This window comes from Temnothorax nylanderi, unplaced genomic scaffold (genome assembly GCF_030848795.1).
Source record: "Temnothorax nylanderi isolate EJ_2023f unplaced genomic scaffold, tnyl_v1.0 TNYL_tig0023_pilon, whole genome shotgun sequence".
Classification (NCBI taxonomy): Eukaryota; Metazoa; Arthropoda; class Insecta; order Hymenoptera; family Formicidae; genus Temnothorax; species Temnothorax nylanderi.
Genome location: NW_027249085.1, coordinates 926,001 through 946,341, shown reverse-complemented (window position 1 = coordinate 946,341; position 20,341 = coordinate 926,001). Strand labels below are relative to the sequence as shown.

Sequence of the window (20,341 nt, the reverse complement as noted above, 5' to 3'; positions counted from 1 at the left end):
GATATAATGCCGCGTAATGACGGCGGTTGTAATGATCGCGATAACGAGCCACTTCCCGTCCGAAAAGGAGTCTCTTTCTCTCACCCTCTCTTTCTCTATCTCTTTTTTTTTACATTGTACTACTGTTTTAATGCGGTCATCCTAGATCTTTATCAGCGTATGATGGAAGGGTTCATGGGCTGAAATTAGGGGAATTGATACACTATCGCGATTCAAAAGCACGAATTTCGTTTATCTCTGTCAAATACTTCTCAAGGTTCTATTACGATTTTTTTTACAGATAAGTCATATAATTACCAACCACGTGATTTATGAGCTGTTTTGTGTGCTCAGCGCTTCTTTCATATCCATTCTGTTATTATATGTACTGCTCTTCGAAATAAAAAATGAAGTTAAACAATTTTAAAACCCTAAGTCACAAAACTGCTTAAAGAGATTATTAAAAATATTGCCATATGAAAAATATTGTTACTAATTGATATTACTTCATAAACATTCAAAAAGATTAACAAATCTCTTTCTCTCTCTTTTTCTTTATCTCTCTAGCAGTATAACCATCGATCCCGATGGATCGCATTACCGTGCTTTGGTTCCATTTATCAAGGAACAATGGAGTCATGTGTCGCGTCGGTGTAAAATCCTTTGGGGAGACGATGCAGCTGTGAGCTAAACGCCCTTTGCTTTTGTATCTCGTTTCAAGAAACTACGTAAAGGCCAGTACGTGCGGACGTCTCAGTTCGGATTTTATCCCTTGGTCAATCTCGAATCAGCTTTGATCCTTCTCTTTTCAAGAATGAGTTATTTTGAAACTCAATATTACATCTAATTTCTCGAGATGTTTGAATTAACTCGATATATAAAACAAGAAATCTAGACAATTTATCTAAATCCTTATAATTTCTTATTCTTTCCCTTTTCGATATAATATTTTAATAGAGCAATTAAGAGATCAAAAGCGATATTTATATTTCTCAGCTGCTAAGACTTGTAGTAAAATTAATAAAATCTGTCACGTGTGCAGATATAAATAAATCTCCTGAATGTTTCTACTTAAACAGGAGATACTAAATAATACTAAAGTTTCGTTGCACGCTTTTATCTGAAAACGGCAATGGGAAAAGGAAGTAATTTCTTAGACTAATCATCGGACTCTCTGGTGCAAAATCACCGATAAGACCCAGATCAGGACGACGAAGGAACGTTGATTGCCTCGCGGAGTTGTTCAGGATCATCGGGAGAGGGAATGAAAGAGAGAAAGAGAGATTCCTCTTCGCTCGCATTCGTACGTGACGTCGCACATTCGCACACGCGCACGCTCAAATACACGCGCCTCTCATTCCGGAACGGACGGATTGATCGGTAAAGGAGGCACACGCAGACGAACGTCTGGGCTTGAGAATTCAATCCCGGTATCCCGATAGATACCGCAGAATTCTTAATCCTGCGTCCGTGAGATCGACACACTATAGAATCGTTGGCGAAGCGCGAGGACGTCTTAAAAAGAAAGCATCGTCTCAAGCTTAATTATCTTCGCGTAATAATGGGTTGTCGATATGCGCGAGCAAACGATCGATACGACTAATTAAAAAAGTTTCTTATCGGTTTACCCGGTTATTAAGGCAAAGATTCGAGCTCTCCGCAGAAATAAGAGTATCGAATTCCCGTTTAATTAAGAAGAGTTGCATGAGCAATAGTATAATTATATGAGAACTTGGGTGTTCTATAATGATTTTAGTACGCGTACATTGATAACGCTATTGAATATTCATTTTACATAAGAAGAGAAGCTTCCGGATTGACGTACACTTCTATAAAATGCTTCAAAGTCGCCAAAATAATTTTTTAATATTTGTACGTTTTCGTTGATAACTGTAATTACAGAAAATGTGTCCGTATTGCTCGGATTAATTAACGCTTCCAAGCGTGCAAAAAATATCCAGGCATGTTTTGTAATAATGTCAAATCGACTAACCTGATTTATTGCCGTCGCGTCAATACGTTTCTATTTGATCGCGATTTAAAATTAGATTCCATCGGATCGAACTTTCGCGGGCGCAGCGGTACACGCGCCCGAGCTTGTTACGTGTGATTATAACAGGCACGATAAAACGGCCATGTCCTCATGACGATACCTGTCTGTGACGTACTATGCCTAACTCCTCTCTGCAATGTGACGCACTGAATGAGATTAATCGTTTCCCCGTAGTAATTCGATTAAACTGGGCCGCGGATACGGCTCGGCTGCACCGATGCAAACGTATGCTGCCTGCAAATCATGATTTTCCCGTCATAGTAACTGCCCAACGAGCATCATTCCTCGCGATGAACCGACGTAGGAAACTATGCAGCCATTTGCGGATCATCAATCCCGATTGTCCTACGACGATATATATCCTCGGCTTGCTCGTTTAACGACACAATATTGGATTCTGGACGTTGCTGGCGGCCAATAACGACCGGACTATCGTGATAGCTTCGTTGTTTGCTATCTACGAGACTAATTTCGTGACAAAATTTGACCGCAAAATTTCACGTTGCATCGATGTTAAAAACCCTCTTTTCAGTATCGCAAACTGTTTCGCGATGTTTATTTCTCTGCAATGGCAAAGAGAAACAATTAGCTGTAAAAATATAGTTAGAGTCAATTATTGATTTATATAGTTGTTAAGTTACAAAATCTAATTTTAATTTCAAATAAATACAGGATTATTTTTAATGTAATAAGCAACTTCTTTATCACGGCTTTTGTCGTTAACAATTATCTGTGAATTATATAATTTATAAGCAAAGACACTGAAAATAGATAAAAAAAGAAAGTCGCAACATTATTCAGTATGCACGTATCATATAACATCTCTTGTCGAGGCTGATCGAACGAGGAACATTCTTCTCGGGTTTCTCGGCGCTAAGTTTAACACCTTCATCACCCTAAGTCCCGGTAATACCCCGGAGCTTATTCGGGCTGGGCTCGACTCGAGTGACAGGTCACGCTCGAAAGAGTTCCGAGCGCTCGTGAGTAAAGTTACCTATAGCGAATGCCTGGGTGCTCCAGTTGTAACGTCGCATGTGACAGGTTAAAATAATTGAAGCCTTCGAAGTTCGTAATGGTTGCGCTCAATCTATGTGCGAGGACAATTTTTGTCGCTTAGTACCCATATATCTTTACCGGAGCAGATCGATAATAAACTGCTTTCAGCAGTTGAGAATAAAATATACAAAATTCCTATTTGATGGATATGTTCCGAGCAATAAAAATACTGATCAAGTGAGACAGTTTATATTAATGATGATGAAGATCATGTTACAACATCTCTTCTTCATTTGAAGTGTACCTGGTTAATTATTACTATACCTGATATCGTGACGCGGATATTCGAACTCGAGCGAGGTTTTTCCGTTTGGGTCTCTCGAAACTACCTCCGGAGAGGCTCATTAGCCAACGTGGGATTACGCTCGCGTTCATTATCGCGTGAATCAGCGTTGCTTTCAGAGTCGCGTTAGGGTCGGCTTTGCGCTCACGCGCGAACAACAGCTCGTCTGTCGGTGCGGGCCTGTCAGACGCCGTTATTATCATATTTTCGCTACACCGCGGAACCGCTTGTAATTTCGCGGCACGCTAATTACAGGCGGACTTGATATTCCCTTTGTAAATCTCGACGCTGCATCTGCCGCGAGCACTCTGCAACGGCGCGCGGCGCCCCGCTGTTAATCATTTGATTGGTTGGTTAAGCGAAGTTCAATTGGCATGGGATATTAATGGAAAACAACTCGCGATAAAATTGCATGTAATGCTACGTGTAACATGGTTTATTGCAAAAAGCAGATTTTTTTAGAAGCAAACATTGCCATTAATTTAACGCTACGCTCAAATCATATTAATATATTGTAGCATTTTAATTGTGGAAATAATATTTATCGTTACATATAATTTTAAACTATATTTTAACACAAAATGATGATTAGTTCTAGTTGAAATTAATTCATATTTTATCCCAACGCATTGATTGTCAGAACTTCTTTTCCTTCAACAAAAATATTGCTTTATTGCTAATACTTCATGTTCACCGTTATTAAATTAATTAAATTTTATGTATCAGAGAAAGTTACTCTCTAGTTTTATAACCATTTTATTATTTATTAAGTAGAATGGAATTTCTTTAATATTAAAAAAACTGCTCCATCTTAAGAATATAGAGAAAAAAGGCTAGTGATGAAAAAATAAATAATATGTAAAGAGAACGCAGTTAATTAATAAAGTGCATCCAATACACGTACAAATATTCTCTTGAATCTTTGAATATTCAGAGTTACATTCAGCATTCTTACTGAACTGGATGAAGTTCCATTTCATTATTGAAAAATAGCAACCTATGTTTATTTTATCCTTTGCACCCTTGGACATGATATTGCGGTCGCTGTTATTATTACATGGTATACTTTTGCCGAGAGAAGAGAGAGAGAGAGAGAGAGAGAGGGTTGGGGGAATCTCTCTTATTGAGAAGCGACGCATAATATCGGGAACGAATAACGGCCTAGCGAAATGAGGGCCATATAGATATCTTGCGAGGCACACACGCCGGCACGAGAGACGAGCTTTATGATGAACGCAGCGAACCCGCGGGTACGCGAGATTCCATAATTTCGGGGATTTATATAATGCTCTGGGCTACGTCATCCCTCCATCGAGACTATATATGCACACGGACGACGGTGACGCAACGAACCCTATAAAGGGAATCTCACCCTTGCAATTTATGTGTACAGGGTATTGTCGTGAGGCTATTGTCATTCGTTTTGTATATTCGGATTCTTAGAGCGATGCAGAGTAGATTTCATGCTAACAAAGATCATGAAAGTCTAATAGTTTCCGAGTTGTATGCAATGGAAAATATGAGAATTAATGGAAAAAATTTGAAGGCACACACGATATTTTCTCCCCTTTTCTTCTTTTTACAAAAAGAAACAAACAAATTAAAAAAATGGTGATAGATTCAGAACACTACGCGTAACCCTTTCTTTTTTCCTCTCTCTTTCTCTCGCCGCGCGTTTACCTGAATTTACTCCCCGGCTTTACTTCTCTCTCGTTCTCCTTCTCCCTATCTATTATCTCCATTCTCGCGCGCTCCATACCGATCGGTCGAGAATTTATGATCGTGGTGCGCGCCACAGTGTCGTGGTGATGGCTCTCCCGAGGAACAACGGGCAATGCCTCCGAGACTAATATTCGGCAGACCCGGTATAGGTGAAATTTAATTATCGACCGGAACGCTGGAGGTAGATCTGGAGCTCTCTCTAGGTGGAACTAGATTGGCGCGAACGTAGATAGGGGCGCGTAGCGCTTTGCTCGGGCATCGATTTCTAGGCACGCCGATGAGAACGGGACTAATTAATTCTCGATGTATTTGCAGTGGCGTTTTCATTAAATTTATACCATTGCTCATTGAACGCGCGGTACTGGATTCTTCGGAATCCCAATGACAGGATCAATTAACTCTCAGTGCGGTGACAGTTAAAATTATACTTTTCCTTCACTGGTTTAACGAAGTTGGGGTTGGTGATATACATACGTATAAAATGCAGTAACCTATATAATGGATAATAATTAAATCACCGTATGGATTTTTATGACTCTCCTAAATATGCCCATCGATCAAAGCTAAAGAAAGTCACTATCTTTCCTTTTGCATTAGAATAACGCAGATAATTTCCATCAGTTCAGTGTAGAAAAGCCCGCGCACACATACATATATACACAGACCACACTTGCAGTGTTAGCAAAGAAATAAAGGAAGAGATAAAAAGTTAGAAGAAAAATGAAGGTAAGAAAAATAAAAAGGAATGTACAATACTTTGGAATTGCATTTTGAAAGTTTTGAAATGAGCGACATGGTCGCTCGGGAGTTGCGGCAACTTTGTGTCCGACACATTTTCACATAACTATAAACTAGTTCTATAACCAAATTCAACCTGAAAGTTATTGTCCATGATAATCCCATATTCCATGATCAAAGAGACATATCACTGCGCTAGTTATCATAGAAATTGCGACATCGATTCCACTTAATCATTTCAAATTTCATTCTTTGCATCTTATCACGCTCGTTCAGCGACTGAAAGCCGCTGCGTTTACGGATAATCCGCGATCGATAACTCTCGGATCGTATAGGAAAAGGTCTTTCTAACCGAAGAATCGCGTATCCACGAACAAAATTCGCAAAATTCTATGACGTTCGTCAAACAAAATGCACAGAAAGTCTTCATCTTTCTTTGTCCCCTTTTTCGATTTGCGGCACCGCCACCGCGAAAGCAGAATGACCCGCAGATATATGGCACGCGTTATGAAAAGTCACGCCGAATGACGCGGGTCTAAAAATTCAATTAACGTCGCGTCGTCCCGAGGCGAGGTACGCGTACCCTGTGTACATACACGCGCGTGTACTTTTTTTTTCCACCAACGTATACAGACCGTTGTCGGTAAATTGCATTGCCTCCATAAAGAGCCTCGGGGAGCGAAAACGAGCGAAGGCGCAATTTTCGGGAATCGCGGTGCCAGAAGCTCATCGTTGGGCAAACTGACTGACTGACTGACTGATCGATCGATTCTGTACCCTTCGCGAATCGGTCCGCACAATCGGTCGTCGATTTGCCGCCAGTTCATGCAAAAGTCGACTTTTGAGTTCTCCAGTTTTTTTTTCCTGGAATGCACTTCACCCCCTCGGCGAAAAAAAAACAAAATTCCCGTAAAAACAAAGGGCCGAACGCAGTTCTCCCGGCCGCTCGTCATCCTCGTGTGAAATTTCATTTTCAATACGGCGTTCAGAATGGATAAAATTTTCATGCCAAGTTCTTTGTGCAAAATGCGATTGATTTTTTTTTTCCGTGAAAGCATGAAACGTGAAACAGAACAGCGTTTCCAAAACAAACAATCAAAAACGGCATTTTGCGAGTAAAGCTTTGAGTGACATAAAATTTATTCCTCACTTACTTCTGACTTATTTAAGTTTGCTTAATATAAATAAACTGAGATTTAATTATACATTCATTTAATTATACATTCTTCAGCATTAAGGAACTACATAGAATAATGATTTTTCTTAAAATTTCGTTAAAAAAAGTAATTCAGATTTCTATTCAGTCCAGTAATCCGTCATTGAAATTAATTCTATATTGTTCTTATTAGGATACTCTTATACGATATCTACGTCATGTGGCCAAAACATTCACTATTCGCTTTTGAAAAAGAAGTTTTATTCTATGAGGGAAAGACTTTTAAAAGCGCGTTTACGATACACGCTTCTTCTTCCACGCAATTAATTACAGCATTCCCAGAGCAAGGATGTTTCGAATTAATAAGAGGTAAGACGTGACTCGCATCAAATCGCCGACATATACGAGGCAATAAAATGTCCACTCTGGAAGTGCTTGCCCGAGCCGGCCGAGAGAAAGAAATAGAAACAGAAAAACTAGCAGTCCGACAATTATACAAATATTCTTGGCGTCGCAAAGCAACTAGCGGAAATTAAGAGGCGGATTAATCGATCGTTTAATAGCGCTCGTCTAAGATCATCACTCCATTAATTTCGTATAAATTCGATAAATCCACCGATACGGTTGTAGATACTAAAAATTTGTTCGTGTCGTCGAGCCAGTTCTCCAAGTGGCCTCGATTCCAGCCGGTTAAAACGGCGTGTACCTCAACGGAACTGCATCTTGCAGTCGCGATAAGGACGCGATAAGAGCCGGTAGCGGTTGGCTCTTTAAGCGGCCGATAAACCGATGAAGGGAGATCGGCGGTGTACTGCTAATCGTGAGAATGTGGAAGAGTGCGAATCTTGTGTTTATAAGTTCGATATCGATTTATCGCTCGATTTTTAACTCGCGACAAAAGACGAAAAAAGTATCGCGAGAACAGAGAAACCGTACAAACATTTTGTAGCGGGGATTGTATAGCGGGAAATAGAAGCGTTTTGCAACGAAAAATACCACAATGCAAAATGAACAAATAGTAAATGTCTGACTGGTTAAATTAATTAAATTTGTAGGTGTAGAGTTTGAATTATACGGGCGTAAATTATACCGTAATATCGAGGACGTCATCGCGATATCCAATTCCGCGACCTGATTCAGTAATTTTAATTAAAATAGAAATAGAGTTAGAATAAAAGCAATTGGTTATATAGGTATGTATATTTACCGTAAAATATACAAGCTCCTGAAACCTATATTAATCTTAGATTTAAACTAATGAGATAATTAAAATGTTGATAAAAAATCAAGAAGCACTTTGTTTTTATATGTACAATACATCTTTTTACGTTACAATAAATAACAAAATTGCACAAGAAAGAATTGCAACCAAACCATATCAATTATTAAAATGTGAACTTTTTTAGTACCGGTATTTAAGCCCTTTATTGTACGTTATTTCTTGCTATACAAAATATTAATAAATTAGTAACAAGTTAAAATTTAATTAAAGTCTCTCTCTCTCTCTCACTCTCACTCTCTTAAGTTACAGTTTATATTTTCTCTCTACACTAAAAACTGAAAGAATTAGACCGTTAATTTTACTTTTTCTCTCTTGTTATACGATAATTAAATCTCAAAATATATTTCATTATTAATAATGAATTTAATAACTTTCGTATCGCTGGAATTGTTTCGCATATTAAAAATAATGGAAATAGATTTCTTTTGCGTATTTCCTTTACTACAGATCGAGTTTCACTTGCCCACGGACTATTCCCTCGCATCAGAATCCGAATCTTTAGGATACTCTCGTGCGGTATCCAACACTTGTCGTCTTATCGCGCCAAAACTTTCTTCCCGGAGTGAGGCCAATATTGCGAGTTTGGCTTTCTTGCGAAGTGTACAAGAACCGGAAAGGGAGAAAGAAAAAAGACGGCGGAGTCAATTGAAGGGAGCGCGAGAAAGCGGAAGGATAATCGATTTACGTACCCCCTAGAACTCCGTTACTTCTTTACGACTTTTATTTAGTATCTGCTACTTAGGATATAGATAACTTAATCTTAAATAGAATAAAACGTTTCAGACTCTTGTCTAATATTCACAATTTTTTTATGAATTTTGCTTCAGAATAATTTCTTTTTCAATTTAGTTTCTTATTCCAATAAACAAAGAAAATTCCACAAATTACAATTAGCAGTAACGGTTTCTCTATGGCCTATTAACCCTCAGTATAGCACTAATCAAACCAATAACAATAACAGAAATAGGCAATAATTATAATAGCACCAAAACGTAAATCTGAATAAGTATCCGAGTAAAATTAAGGAAGCGGAAAAGAAGGAATTGAAGAAAGTTTGCGAGAAAAACGATTAAAATGAACAAAGAGAACGGAAGTTAAAAAGAGAACAAAGAGAAGCAGGAACGAACGAGGTTACATAGATTTCGAACGAACGCCTCTCCGGTTTTTCCCAGGATACTATCAGCAGTTTCGAGGCGAGTACATCATCCCCCTGGACCCAGGAGTCTCCCGAGGGAGTCTTATCCCAACTTGGCTTTATAAAGGGACGACCCACCGACACGGAGATGTCGGCAGAGAGAGAGAGAGACGAAGGGGTGGGGGAGGGTCCAATACATTCTCTACACACTACGACCTATATCCTGCGGGGAAGCCGCGTCCTGCCTAGATAAGAACTAACGGGTCGAATTCCCAGGACCATTCGCTCGATACGGTGGCGCAATTCATCGTTTCAATTCGTACCTCCGCTCGTAAATTTTTACAGCACCGATTTATCATCTCCCCGTCTGTCTGTTTCTAGCAATGTATTGCGGTTTAAAGTTCATTCATCTGAAAGCTTAGCCTTTCGAATAATGCGACGAAAATACTGAAAGGGTAGAAATATAAAACAAACAAACATTGTAAAACGTGTTACATTATTTGTTATTATTTTCATTTTTATGTAATTAAAAATATAATAAATAAAATTATATATATACATATATATATATATATTATTTTACGTGTTATGTTATCCGTTTTAAACATGTTTACATTTTATTTATTATCACGCATAAATATGCAGAGAATAACTCATAAATTTTAGCTGGTGTTTTATATATATTTACTGCGCTTATTCACGTGTGGACAATAGAGTATAAAATTTCGAAACCAAAGAGAGGGAAAGAGGGAAAGGGGAGGAGAGAGAAAGAGAAAGAGAGTTTTCGTGCTATGCTTTCATATAAAAGTAATTAAATGAATAATACTTTCGCAATTTTTGCAATGTCTAACGAGATCTGTCCAGGGAAATCTAAAACTCAAAAATCAGAATTCTACCACCATCATTTTACATATTCCAAATTCTTCCAATTTTTTCATCCTATCAACTTAACGTCCCTGTCAAAATCGGGCACCCCGTTCGATATGAAATTTTAATGGAATCTGATTAGTCGTCCTTCTCGCTGGTCGAGTGCCTTAGGGAAATCAAGCAGTTCAAGTGAGATTCACATCGTTACTCCGAAATTATACCTTTCCTGAGTTTTTAATTGAAAGTTTCGTTTCGCCGACGTCAGCATTATGGAACTCCCGTCGTTCGTCGCAAGAAGAGACGAAGGCGACAGACAACTCGCTCATTAACGACAACGCAAACTACTTTTTCAATTAGACGCATCTCCACGACAGCCGAGGTCGCGACTCCTTCTGACTTCGGTCGTAAAGTTTGGCCAAAATTTTCCGGCATTAAAGGCGATAAGAACGTGCGCCGCCTCCTCTGATCTCGGGATTTCATTAGCGCGAAAACTCCGCATCGGACTTACCTATATTTACGCCGGCGATGAATCTTTATCTACAACCGCCGAACTTTCTGCTCCTAATAACCTAACTTTTGCATCGTGTTCTTTATCGCCCTGCGATATACGTTTTTCTTTCTTTTGCACCGCATTATTCAGCCATCATTATAGGTACTAGATCTATGATAAATCAATAATTAACCAATATTGTACAGGACGTTGTAATATAAATTGATTTTTCTTAAAATTACGATGTATGTTTTTAAAACCATTATAAATATCAAACTATTAACTAATATATTTCTAAGCTACTTTTATATAAGTCACGATAAATGACTTAACATCTGAAATGTATATAACACAAAATTATCACACACACATATTGTGCCATAATATCAGAAATATATAATCGCGACGCTCAATTATGATTTGATTCACTAATAAATTCAATTCTTAAAAGAGTTAGATTATAGATATTAGAAATGTTTTTTGTCAAGCAAGAAGAAAATATATCGCGAGAGTTTTCCTTTTCTTATTTCTTTATTCTATTACGTTTTTATAATCTGTGATTTTTTTTAATTTTTCTAAAGTTCTACAGTTACGACTGATATGAACATTCATATAACAAATAGTCCGATTGTATCATCGCACAGCATCACACATGAACGATCTGTTTTAATTTGCGGAACGAACTTCGATACCGTGCTACTACTTAACGTTCAAATATCCAAGCTACAATTATCCAGACTTCATCACAACACTATCGTTTTCCTGGGTTTTTCACTCCCGCCTCTCGGCATCGTACTTTGTGTACGTAATAATGATCCCATACGAGCATCGCTTTGACGAGCTCGGTCTAACTGTAATATACACTCAGGGCTGGGACTTTCTCTCTCTCTCTCTCTCTCTCTCTCTCTCTCTCTCTCTCTCTCTCTCTCTCTCTCTCTCTCTTTCTCTCTCATTCTCTCTTCACCCTTTGTATCCGGAGAATAAACACCGAGGGAGGACGACGTACACGAATCGCCGACAGTTGTAATTCTATTGTGGACGTGCCCGGCCACGTCGTCTCGCAACGTGAATTTCCTAGCCGCGCCACGTTCGTTGTTGCCGACGAGGTGCGGAGTCGGTTAGCGGATACTCGTAGTTACCACCTAATGAGTGAACCTATCCCTTTACGTGGCGTGCATTTACAAGCGATCGCGGCCACCCGTTGCATTTCGCGCCGTGCAAAAACCGATGCGCGTTAGGATATATTCACACCGACGACGGCTGTGCCGGCCTACCCTCCCCGCAGCGAGACGCGACCGCGAATAATTCACGATGCTTTTACGAATTTCCGGATCCGGCAGTTCGCAGGTGAATCGTAAATGCACGAGCGTTGATAACAATTTATGACCGCTGCATGCTTCCGAGGCCAGTCCACATGCCGCACAATATCCACGAGACGCTCAGAGACCTGAAGTTTTAAAGAAATATTCTTTAGCAGCTCGGAACTGACTTGTCCTTCTTTAATGTTCATGAGGCACTAATATTTTCTTATAGTACTTCTACATTTTTCAAAATTTTTGCAACAGCACCACACGACGTACATTTGACACGGTATATTTTTTACCTACTGCGATAATGGGAAGAAAGGCATTTTTCATAACTAACATTTTAGTCGGAGTGAATAATGTACGCAGTTAAAGGGTGATTTATGTTCCTGCTAGTGTGAACGGAGCTTAACACATACACACGCGTCTTAACTGGCAGTACTTACGGCGAATTTAATTCTAGTTCTCTCTAGCTTACCCTTTCTTTCCTTCTTGCCGAGGTGCTGAAATAATTAGGAATAATTGCATCTCGAGAGTGAAGAGTGCCGTCTTCTACGCTCACGAATACGCTTCTTAAGTGAAATAAATGCTCGCTGCCAACCACGCTTCAAGGCGCGTCGTCGTCGTCTTTTTTTTGTTTTAAAATTTTTATTTTTAACCAAAAATGTTTTATATCACTAATAATATGCAGTTCGAAGCATTTTAAAAATTCCTTTAATATAAGAATATCATCAGGATGCATGTAAGTAATGCAGCACGCGTTATAATAAATTTCTGGACTAGATATATTAATTTTTTCGCTGACGCAGTCGACTTTCGATATTATCTCTGGAATATACGCGCGAAGCGAATTTAATCTAGCTACGTTATTACTACGAAAGAAGAATCCGACTTTCAGATGCGTAACGTAGTTGCGAGAAATCGAATTTTTATCTTTTCTTTCTCCCTTTCTCTGGTAATCTTCATGGAAAATTCTGCCAGCCCAAAGGGTTAATGCGAGATGCAATTTTCATTTTCTTCCGCGAGAAAATTCTAGAGAAACCTTAATTCATGTGCGAAAATGTTGAACGCAAAACGAATGTCGTGGACGTATATACGGTGCCTCAACTCGCGTACCTTTTATCGATCGCGAACTCTTGAAATGAAACAAAGAAGGAAACCTCAAGTAGTTATTGAAGAAAAAATCGCAGAAAAATTCGTGTAATAAGTAACAGATAATGAGTCTCATTGAGAAGAAATGATTTGACAGCAATTTGACTGTTATAAGGGCAATCAAATGCCTCTTTATACCAAAATCGAATAATATGTTTCTACATTCTGTCTTATAAAAAGCAGAATACAAATTTATTTGTAACCAAAAATAATTATTTGTAACATGGCAATAATCTGCTGAATTAATTAATATACATTAATCATTAATCAATTTTTGAATTTAAAAATTCAAATTCAAATGTTAATACGTTAATTAATGTTAATACATAAATACATTAATTAATGTTAATACATAAATACATTAATTTTAGGGTAATATTTTTCACATGAATATATCAATAAAATTAATAATTATTTTATCTCATAAAGGTATTAATACTGATATATGTACTGATTATGATATCGTATTCATATTAGAATTCTCAAAATTATATACTCTATATCGAGATAGAAAGTGAAGAATAGCGTTCCATTTATTTTACATAAAAGTCACGCAATTTCACAAAACCTTTTGTGAATTTGCAAGCACGCCGTTGTTAACATGCAAATGCATAAGGTGCGAATAGATAGCACGCGGTATATACATGGCGCACCGTAAGAGTCTTGTATCCCGAACAATGTAACACGCGGTAACAGTAAACAACGCTCTTAATGTTATACCGCGATTCGCTCCGAGCGAAAGCGCGACATACGAAAATGGAATGAGAATAGTAAAATACTGGTGCCGCGATACGTATAGCTCGGGTGAGCTTATAAAGGGGGAAAGACCGGACTAGTCGGGGGAATCCAACGCGGTGCATAAACTTTCCGACTTGCATAGTGGCGACGACGTCAGCTCGCTACACACACATACGCACACAGGGTGGCTCAGACATACTAGATAAATTTTTTAACCGTGTATACTTGCGGTATAACAGTGATCTTACACGGTGTTAGTAATTTTCGCTAAAAGATTATACATTCAATTTTGAAAAAAAAAAATGTTTATTAACGAAGATAGAAATGCGCCAATAATCTGCAAAATTTAATTATATCTAATGTATAATTCTTAAAAGGATTTAAATTTGCAAAAAGTATCGATGGAAGTTTACCACTCATTAAAACTTTTCAATTCTCAACGTTCATGTATCATGTAGCAAACAAAGCTAAAGTTAAATTTTTATCGAGTCAATCAAATTAATCAAAGAGCAAGTATTATGTAAATATAATATATTCAGATCTTCACATTTTAATTCGCAAGAGCTCTTTCATTTCCAATAATTAGATTCCCCTGAGAATTTTTGTCAAGCAGGATATAACTTCACCTAACCATTGAAACTGAACCACCCAGTGCATAGCGGTCACTCGCCCTATGCACGCTTTCTCATTCGTGAAGAGAAAATCTTCCTATCCGTTCGATGCCCGCCGAGCATATTATAGTCACCACGGTTATCCAGAGACGTGTTCGCATACACATACATGAGAAACGGTCCATGAAATTATACCGCGCGTAAATTCATCCCCGTTAAGAGCCGGACGATCGCGTTTCAGCCGCTGTAAACGTCAGCACTCATTAAAACAAGGCGCTACGCGGGTATCGATTAGTGGAAATACAGGCGGCTACGCTTCGCGGAGCGTTATGCGGATCTCGTGGGAATTGATTCACCGGAAGTTATTTGGGATATCTACAAGCTTAGAGATGTTGGGAATTCATCAGATAAAATCGCGCCGCAGTTCGAAAATGTCGATTCGAAACACCGAGCCCGCAATTTCACCAACAGGAAGATTCGAGTAATTTGAGTTTCGCAATGATACGGTCTCTCGATAATAATTAACTTCTGCTGCAGATTTTTTCCCTCTAATAAAGAGAGGACATGGATTTTGAATGTTTTTCACAAATGCACGTAGTTCGCTATAAACTGGTATCACTTGAGTTTCCCCATCATCGCGAGATAGAGGGTTATTTCGAGATGGATTTAAAAAAAAGGAAAGTCGCAAAAACTCTCGGTCGTAATCCCCGGGACGTAAACGTCGAGAGTGGCGCATCATCCGACTCTCGTAGCTTCAGCCGACTCTCGCTGTTAATATTTATGGTTGAAATGTACGCCGAATGATATCCGCGGATTCGACATCCCTCAAACCCTCTTTAAAGACACGTTAAGAGCCTTTTAATGCCTCTCACCCGCGCCGAACAGCGCAGCGCGCAGCGCATCGTTATAGCGTTCGCTATATGCACCGCTCTATAGCTGTGCAGGCGGCACTGCGTGGGTGGACACGTAACACCCCGATGTAATAACATAATGGTGTGTTACGGGTATTACGCAGATTACGCAGTTTCCGTTCAGTCACGCTCGTCGAATCCAAATTGGGGAGGGTAAACGGGGGAGGGGCCATCGCCTCTTGTTCGCCCTGTGTTTATGCGGGGAAAGGGAAAACGCGAGGGAAGAGATCGACGATACAAGGATGAGCCGCGAGACTGCCATTAACAGATTAATGATCTCGTGGAGGCCATTATCTTGCCATTATTTTGTATATAAAAATAAAAACGACTGCTCTTTTGGCAAACTTAAGTAGATGGAAGTATTGGTTTTCGGATAAAAATCTTTGATAGTCAAACACGTTGATTTATTCCGATAGTCTATCATTTTTTAAATAATTAATAATTAAACTAAACTAATCAGATACGATGATATGACATAAATATAAAAAAAATTAATTATAAAATTAATTTTATTTAAGTTAATTTTCAAATAAAAACGTAAAATACACTTAAAATCATGAAGTAAAGAACAAGATTATATTATTTGTTTGTTTATTATTCGGAAGCTAACCATATATCATAGAAAAATTTTCATTATTTTTAATAAAATCTCTTTAATTGGAAATTTAAAAATATCTTTGAGAATTCTAAATTAAAGCCTTCGTACGCTGTCTGATCAAGCCATAAACTCAATTGTTAAGAGTGCTGAATAATTGGCAAAGCCGAGCGAGCGTTCGCGGAGACATTTAGTGTACTGCGCACAAAGACATTCCTCGTTCGTTCGATCGGTGAACCTGTTCGGTACGTTGTGCCGACGGGGCACAGCTGCCACTTGCAAGATACCAAAAGGCTACTTGCGTTACTGTCTCGCCTATTCCATGCAGCTATGTATTTGTAGAGTCCGAGTCCGGGAATTGCTTTTGCCGGAGAAACCTCTCCTTGCGGAAGCAAACGACAAAAAGCTAGGTCGTATGCAGCCGTTGCAGAAGGTTCTCCCGAGAAAAACATATCGTGACAAGCGAGTCTAAATCGCGCGGTCTATGGACGATGATAAGCGCTACGTGACAGTCGTTAACGAAGTCAAGGTAGCTCGCAGAATAGAGAGACTCCGGATGTCTCTCCGAGATGTCTAACGATTCCGTTGGAATATTCCAACGTGTAGTATACGCGTCCCCGCAAATTTCCGCACTCTAATGAAAACCGCAAGATGTTAGAAATTTCTCCGTCCTTTCAGACGACTCGGTGGAGTCAGACGGGTGGGTCCAGAAAGGTAGAGAAATTCATTTCTAACATTGTGGTTTTCGTCGAAATGGAGAAATTTACTCTCTAAATCTGAATCAGTGAATTACATTAACGGAAATGTATCCTAATATATCGTTAAAATGTATCGCTGGAAAAGCTTATGGATTTATGATCTTTGGAATCGCCCGTTATTTCATTTAATATACATTTAATAATTCAATTAATTAAACAGAAAAAAATAAAAATTGCTTTTCCAATCATTTTCGCTTCGTAATCATCTGATTTTATTTCCTGGCAGGACATTTAATTATCTCCTGCTTTTATATCGGTCAAGATAGAAGATAGACGGTCAAGAATGATAAGGCAGCGAATAGCACGCTATAAGGAGCGTTACTCTTGACCAGAAATATTTCCTCTCAATGCGGAGACGCGTCATCTGTCTTCTCCAGGACGCGCATCTTATTTCGTACGTGCCTCTCCTGAGCTGCCGTCACATCTCTTTCGCTTTACCCTCAACGTGCCCATTTTTTACACCCTCTTACCGAGAAGAGCGGGGACGCGAATTCGTCCTCGGGATCACGATGAATCGCGACTGTCAGCCTGCAAATTGTGACATAACACCGCCCTCAGGATCTCGCCGCGCTGTCTCTGGGGGAAGAGGTGCGGATGCAGGAGCAGAGGAGAAACGGGTGAGGACTTTGGTGATGGTGGATGGGTCGGAAAATGAAATTCCGCGGGGAGACGGCTAGGCAAATTCCATTCACTTATGTGCGGGCACACACGGCGCGTGCACGTAAAGTCTTGAGGGAGAGATAGAAAGAGACAGACAGGTGGAGAGCGTACACATCCGCGCATTACGCGTACACATTCGTGCCAGCACCCTGGCGAATTTACAAGGGAAATAAACTACGTCCGAACTGTTAAAGCTAATATCATCACAAACGTCTTAGGATTTCTCACGGGGTATTCCCGCGAGCTGGTAATCGCGACACGTCATCGGCTTTGCGTGCGCTTTAATCTCGGCGGGCGCCGCGAAAAAGGCTCTATCACAGTAGTTTTTCTAAAACTGCGAATTTCGATGATAAATCGAATATAATAGTACATCATTCCAGAGAGCGGTAATGTTCGAATTTATTTCATCTGTAATGAGTTTTTAAAAAGATGGGATTTTATGTTATTCCAAGTAGGAAAGTTGGAAATTTGCCCGATTTACTACGATTTTCGATGCAGTTCTATTGTGAAAGGTAAAATAAAGAGATTTACAAGTTTCTAAACCACAGAGAGTATAGTTCTTCCTCTTTTCCTTTCCTATCTTATTTATATAAAATTAAAAATCAATCTTTCAGACCCTTATTCCACTGAATCTCTCGGTTTGTAGATAACGGAATATACATGTAAAAAAATATGCTGTAAAATTATATGAGAGTACAGCTTGAAACTAAGGGAGTTATAATTTATATTCTCGCATAATTAAAGAAGACCCCGCGGAAGGGATAAATGTAACAACACCCCAAAAGAGAACAACAGTATTTTTACATTACGTACCTCATTATAAATCTCGCGAGAATTTGCGGTAACACCCTCGGAAAATATTATTATTACAGCTTCAACAGAATCTCTTTTTAAAACAAAATTAAAATTTTTATTGCTGTAATTATACCGACAAATATATTATACCCATTTATATATATATAATATTAATTAAAAATTATCCATCAAATATTAATTAGCCGAATAATAGATATTTTTTAATTAATCTGTTTGCATTTTTCTTTGAGATTTGTCCCTCCTTTTGAGTGCACTTTCTTCGAATGCACGGCTACAATAAACGCGAGGATACTCATAGTCGAAACTCACAGATCGGGAAAAAGCGTCGTGCAACCGAGAACACTTCGATCGAGTACGCCGTACACGTCGTACCTGTGACGTGCGGCATGCATCCGATGCAATCGAAGGGAGAAAACGCATAATAGCTGGCCGAGATGCGGGAAACACGTCGCGCGGTGCAACAGCCTCGATATAGGCTCGTCGCCGATAAGGATACACACGATGTGACCTCCTTCCTGGTAAATGTAAGCGGTTTATATGCGCGCGCAGTCATTGTAAATCGTCTGGCATTTAAGTCGGAACACGGCTTTCGCAATCTGTAGATGAATCGACAATTAGACACGGTGGGGTTTTCACACACAATAAAACCACTGTTCTTCTATCCGACGTAATTCAGCACAATTGCGCTCTATTGTCACGATGGCGCGCGGTTGAAGGACCGATGTGCGAACAGTATACGTTACTATTATCGCATGAAGTGGATAAGTGTGCTTTCTTACATAAATCTATTTATTTTTAGATTTAGAATACCATCAAATTCTCGGAGTTTGGTGTTTTCAGCAGGATTACTGAGACAGTATACTGAGACAGACTTATATACGTTTAAAAATAACCAGTCATTTTTATAGCGTTTCAGGATTTATACATTTTGACGTTTTAAAAATATACACAGGACATTCTCAACCACGTAGATCCTAATTTCAAAGAAAAAGATAATAATCATATACTATTTTCGTGTTAGATAATTAAAACATGAAAATTTATATTAATTTTTTCGCGACAAAATAACTTTGTCGAATAATGTGTCTGAAGCTCTCGTGCAACGAAAGAGCAGTTTCCGTCTTTGCAATCGGCTAATTAGTTACGGGTAAACATCATGCGAAAGCGATCCTCTTCAAAGAGAAACAAAACCACCCGAGAGATTCTCACGTTTGCTCCTCGTGCTGCGTCACGTGCGACGTCTACCTGGGTCTTCTATACTAACACACGTAGGTTTATCGTGTCGCGCGCGCAGATGTTATGCGGATCGGAGTAAAAAAATCGAAGAAGCGAGAGACGAGAGCGAATGCTGAGGGTCAACCCCGAGCTAGCTGGAATATCGGAGATTTCCGATACAGTCATTCTCGCCCACATGTATGTAGTTATATGTATGCACGCGGGAAACGTAACAAGTAACACCGTTTCTCGTAGCGGTTCCGTTTCCCCCGTCTATAATTGCGCTATATCGATCAACGTGCGATACTATTATACTAAAGTAATTCCACGTAAATGAAGTCAGGAAATACGACAGTATATTTCTCTTCTTATTGTATGTAAAGTATCAACGGAAGATAATCTTATCATTTATTACTTACTATTTTGTTGTAACACTATTATTAATGTTATTGCTGATTTGTCGATATATCGGTATATCGTAATAGTGAAATAATGAAGTCAATTTATTACTATGTAAGGTAGTCGAGCGAAAGTTGTACCTTCTTTTCTCCATCTCCAGCCTAGCCGGTGATTAAAAATAGAGTTGGTATCGGCGAAACGTTGTTCTTCGAGAAGAGAGCATCGGACCACTTACCTGAAAAAAAGGAAAAGAATTAGAGAAAAATTTTCATCGGTTAGCTTTTTTTTAGCTTTTTCCCGAGTCGGAGGAAACGGCGAAATAAAGAACAGGAAGACACTTCGTTAATGAAAGAAACTGGTGAGGGGAGGAATGAGCCCTCTGAGTGCTCCTCGAAGTGCGCCACTCTGAGCTTCTTAGTAT

The 20,341-nt window shown here is 39.1% G+C and overlaps 1 protein-coding gene and 1 long non-coding RNA gene across 3 annotated transcripts in view; both read right to left on the bottom strand.

The window, feature by feature from the left end:
* Ror (tyrosine-protein kinase transmembrane receptor Ror) overlaps positions 1-20,341 on the bottom strand; it is a 231,417-nt gene that overhangs the window by 99,034 nt on the left and 112,042 nt on the right. The window lies entirely within an intron of this gene.
* Positions 19,743-20,341, bottom strand: part of LOC139769530 (uncharacterized) — a 37,241-nt gene continuing 36,642 nt past the window's right edge. Inside the window, exon 3 of the long non-coding RNA XR_011717583.1 lies at positions 19,743-20,155. This is a non-coding gene — a long non-coding RNA (uncharacterized lncRNA). The remainder of the gene's footprint in view (positions 20,156-20,341) is intronic.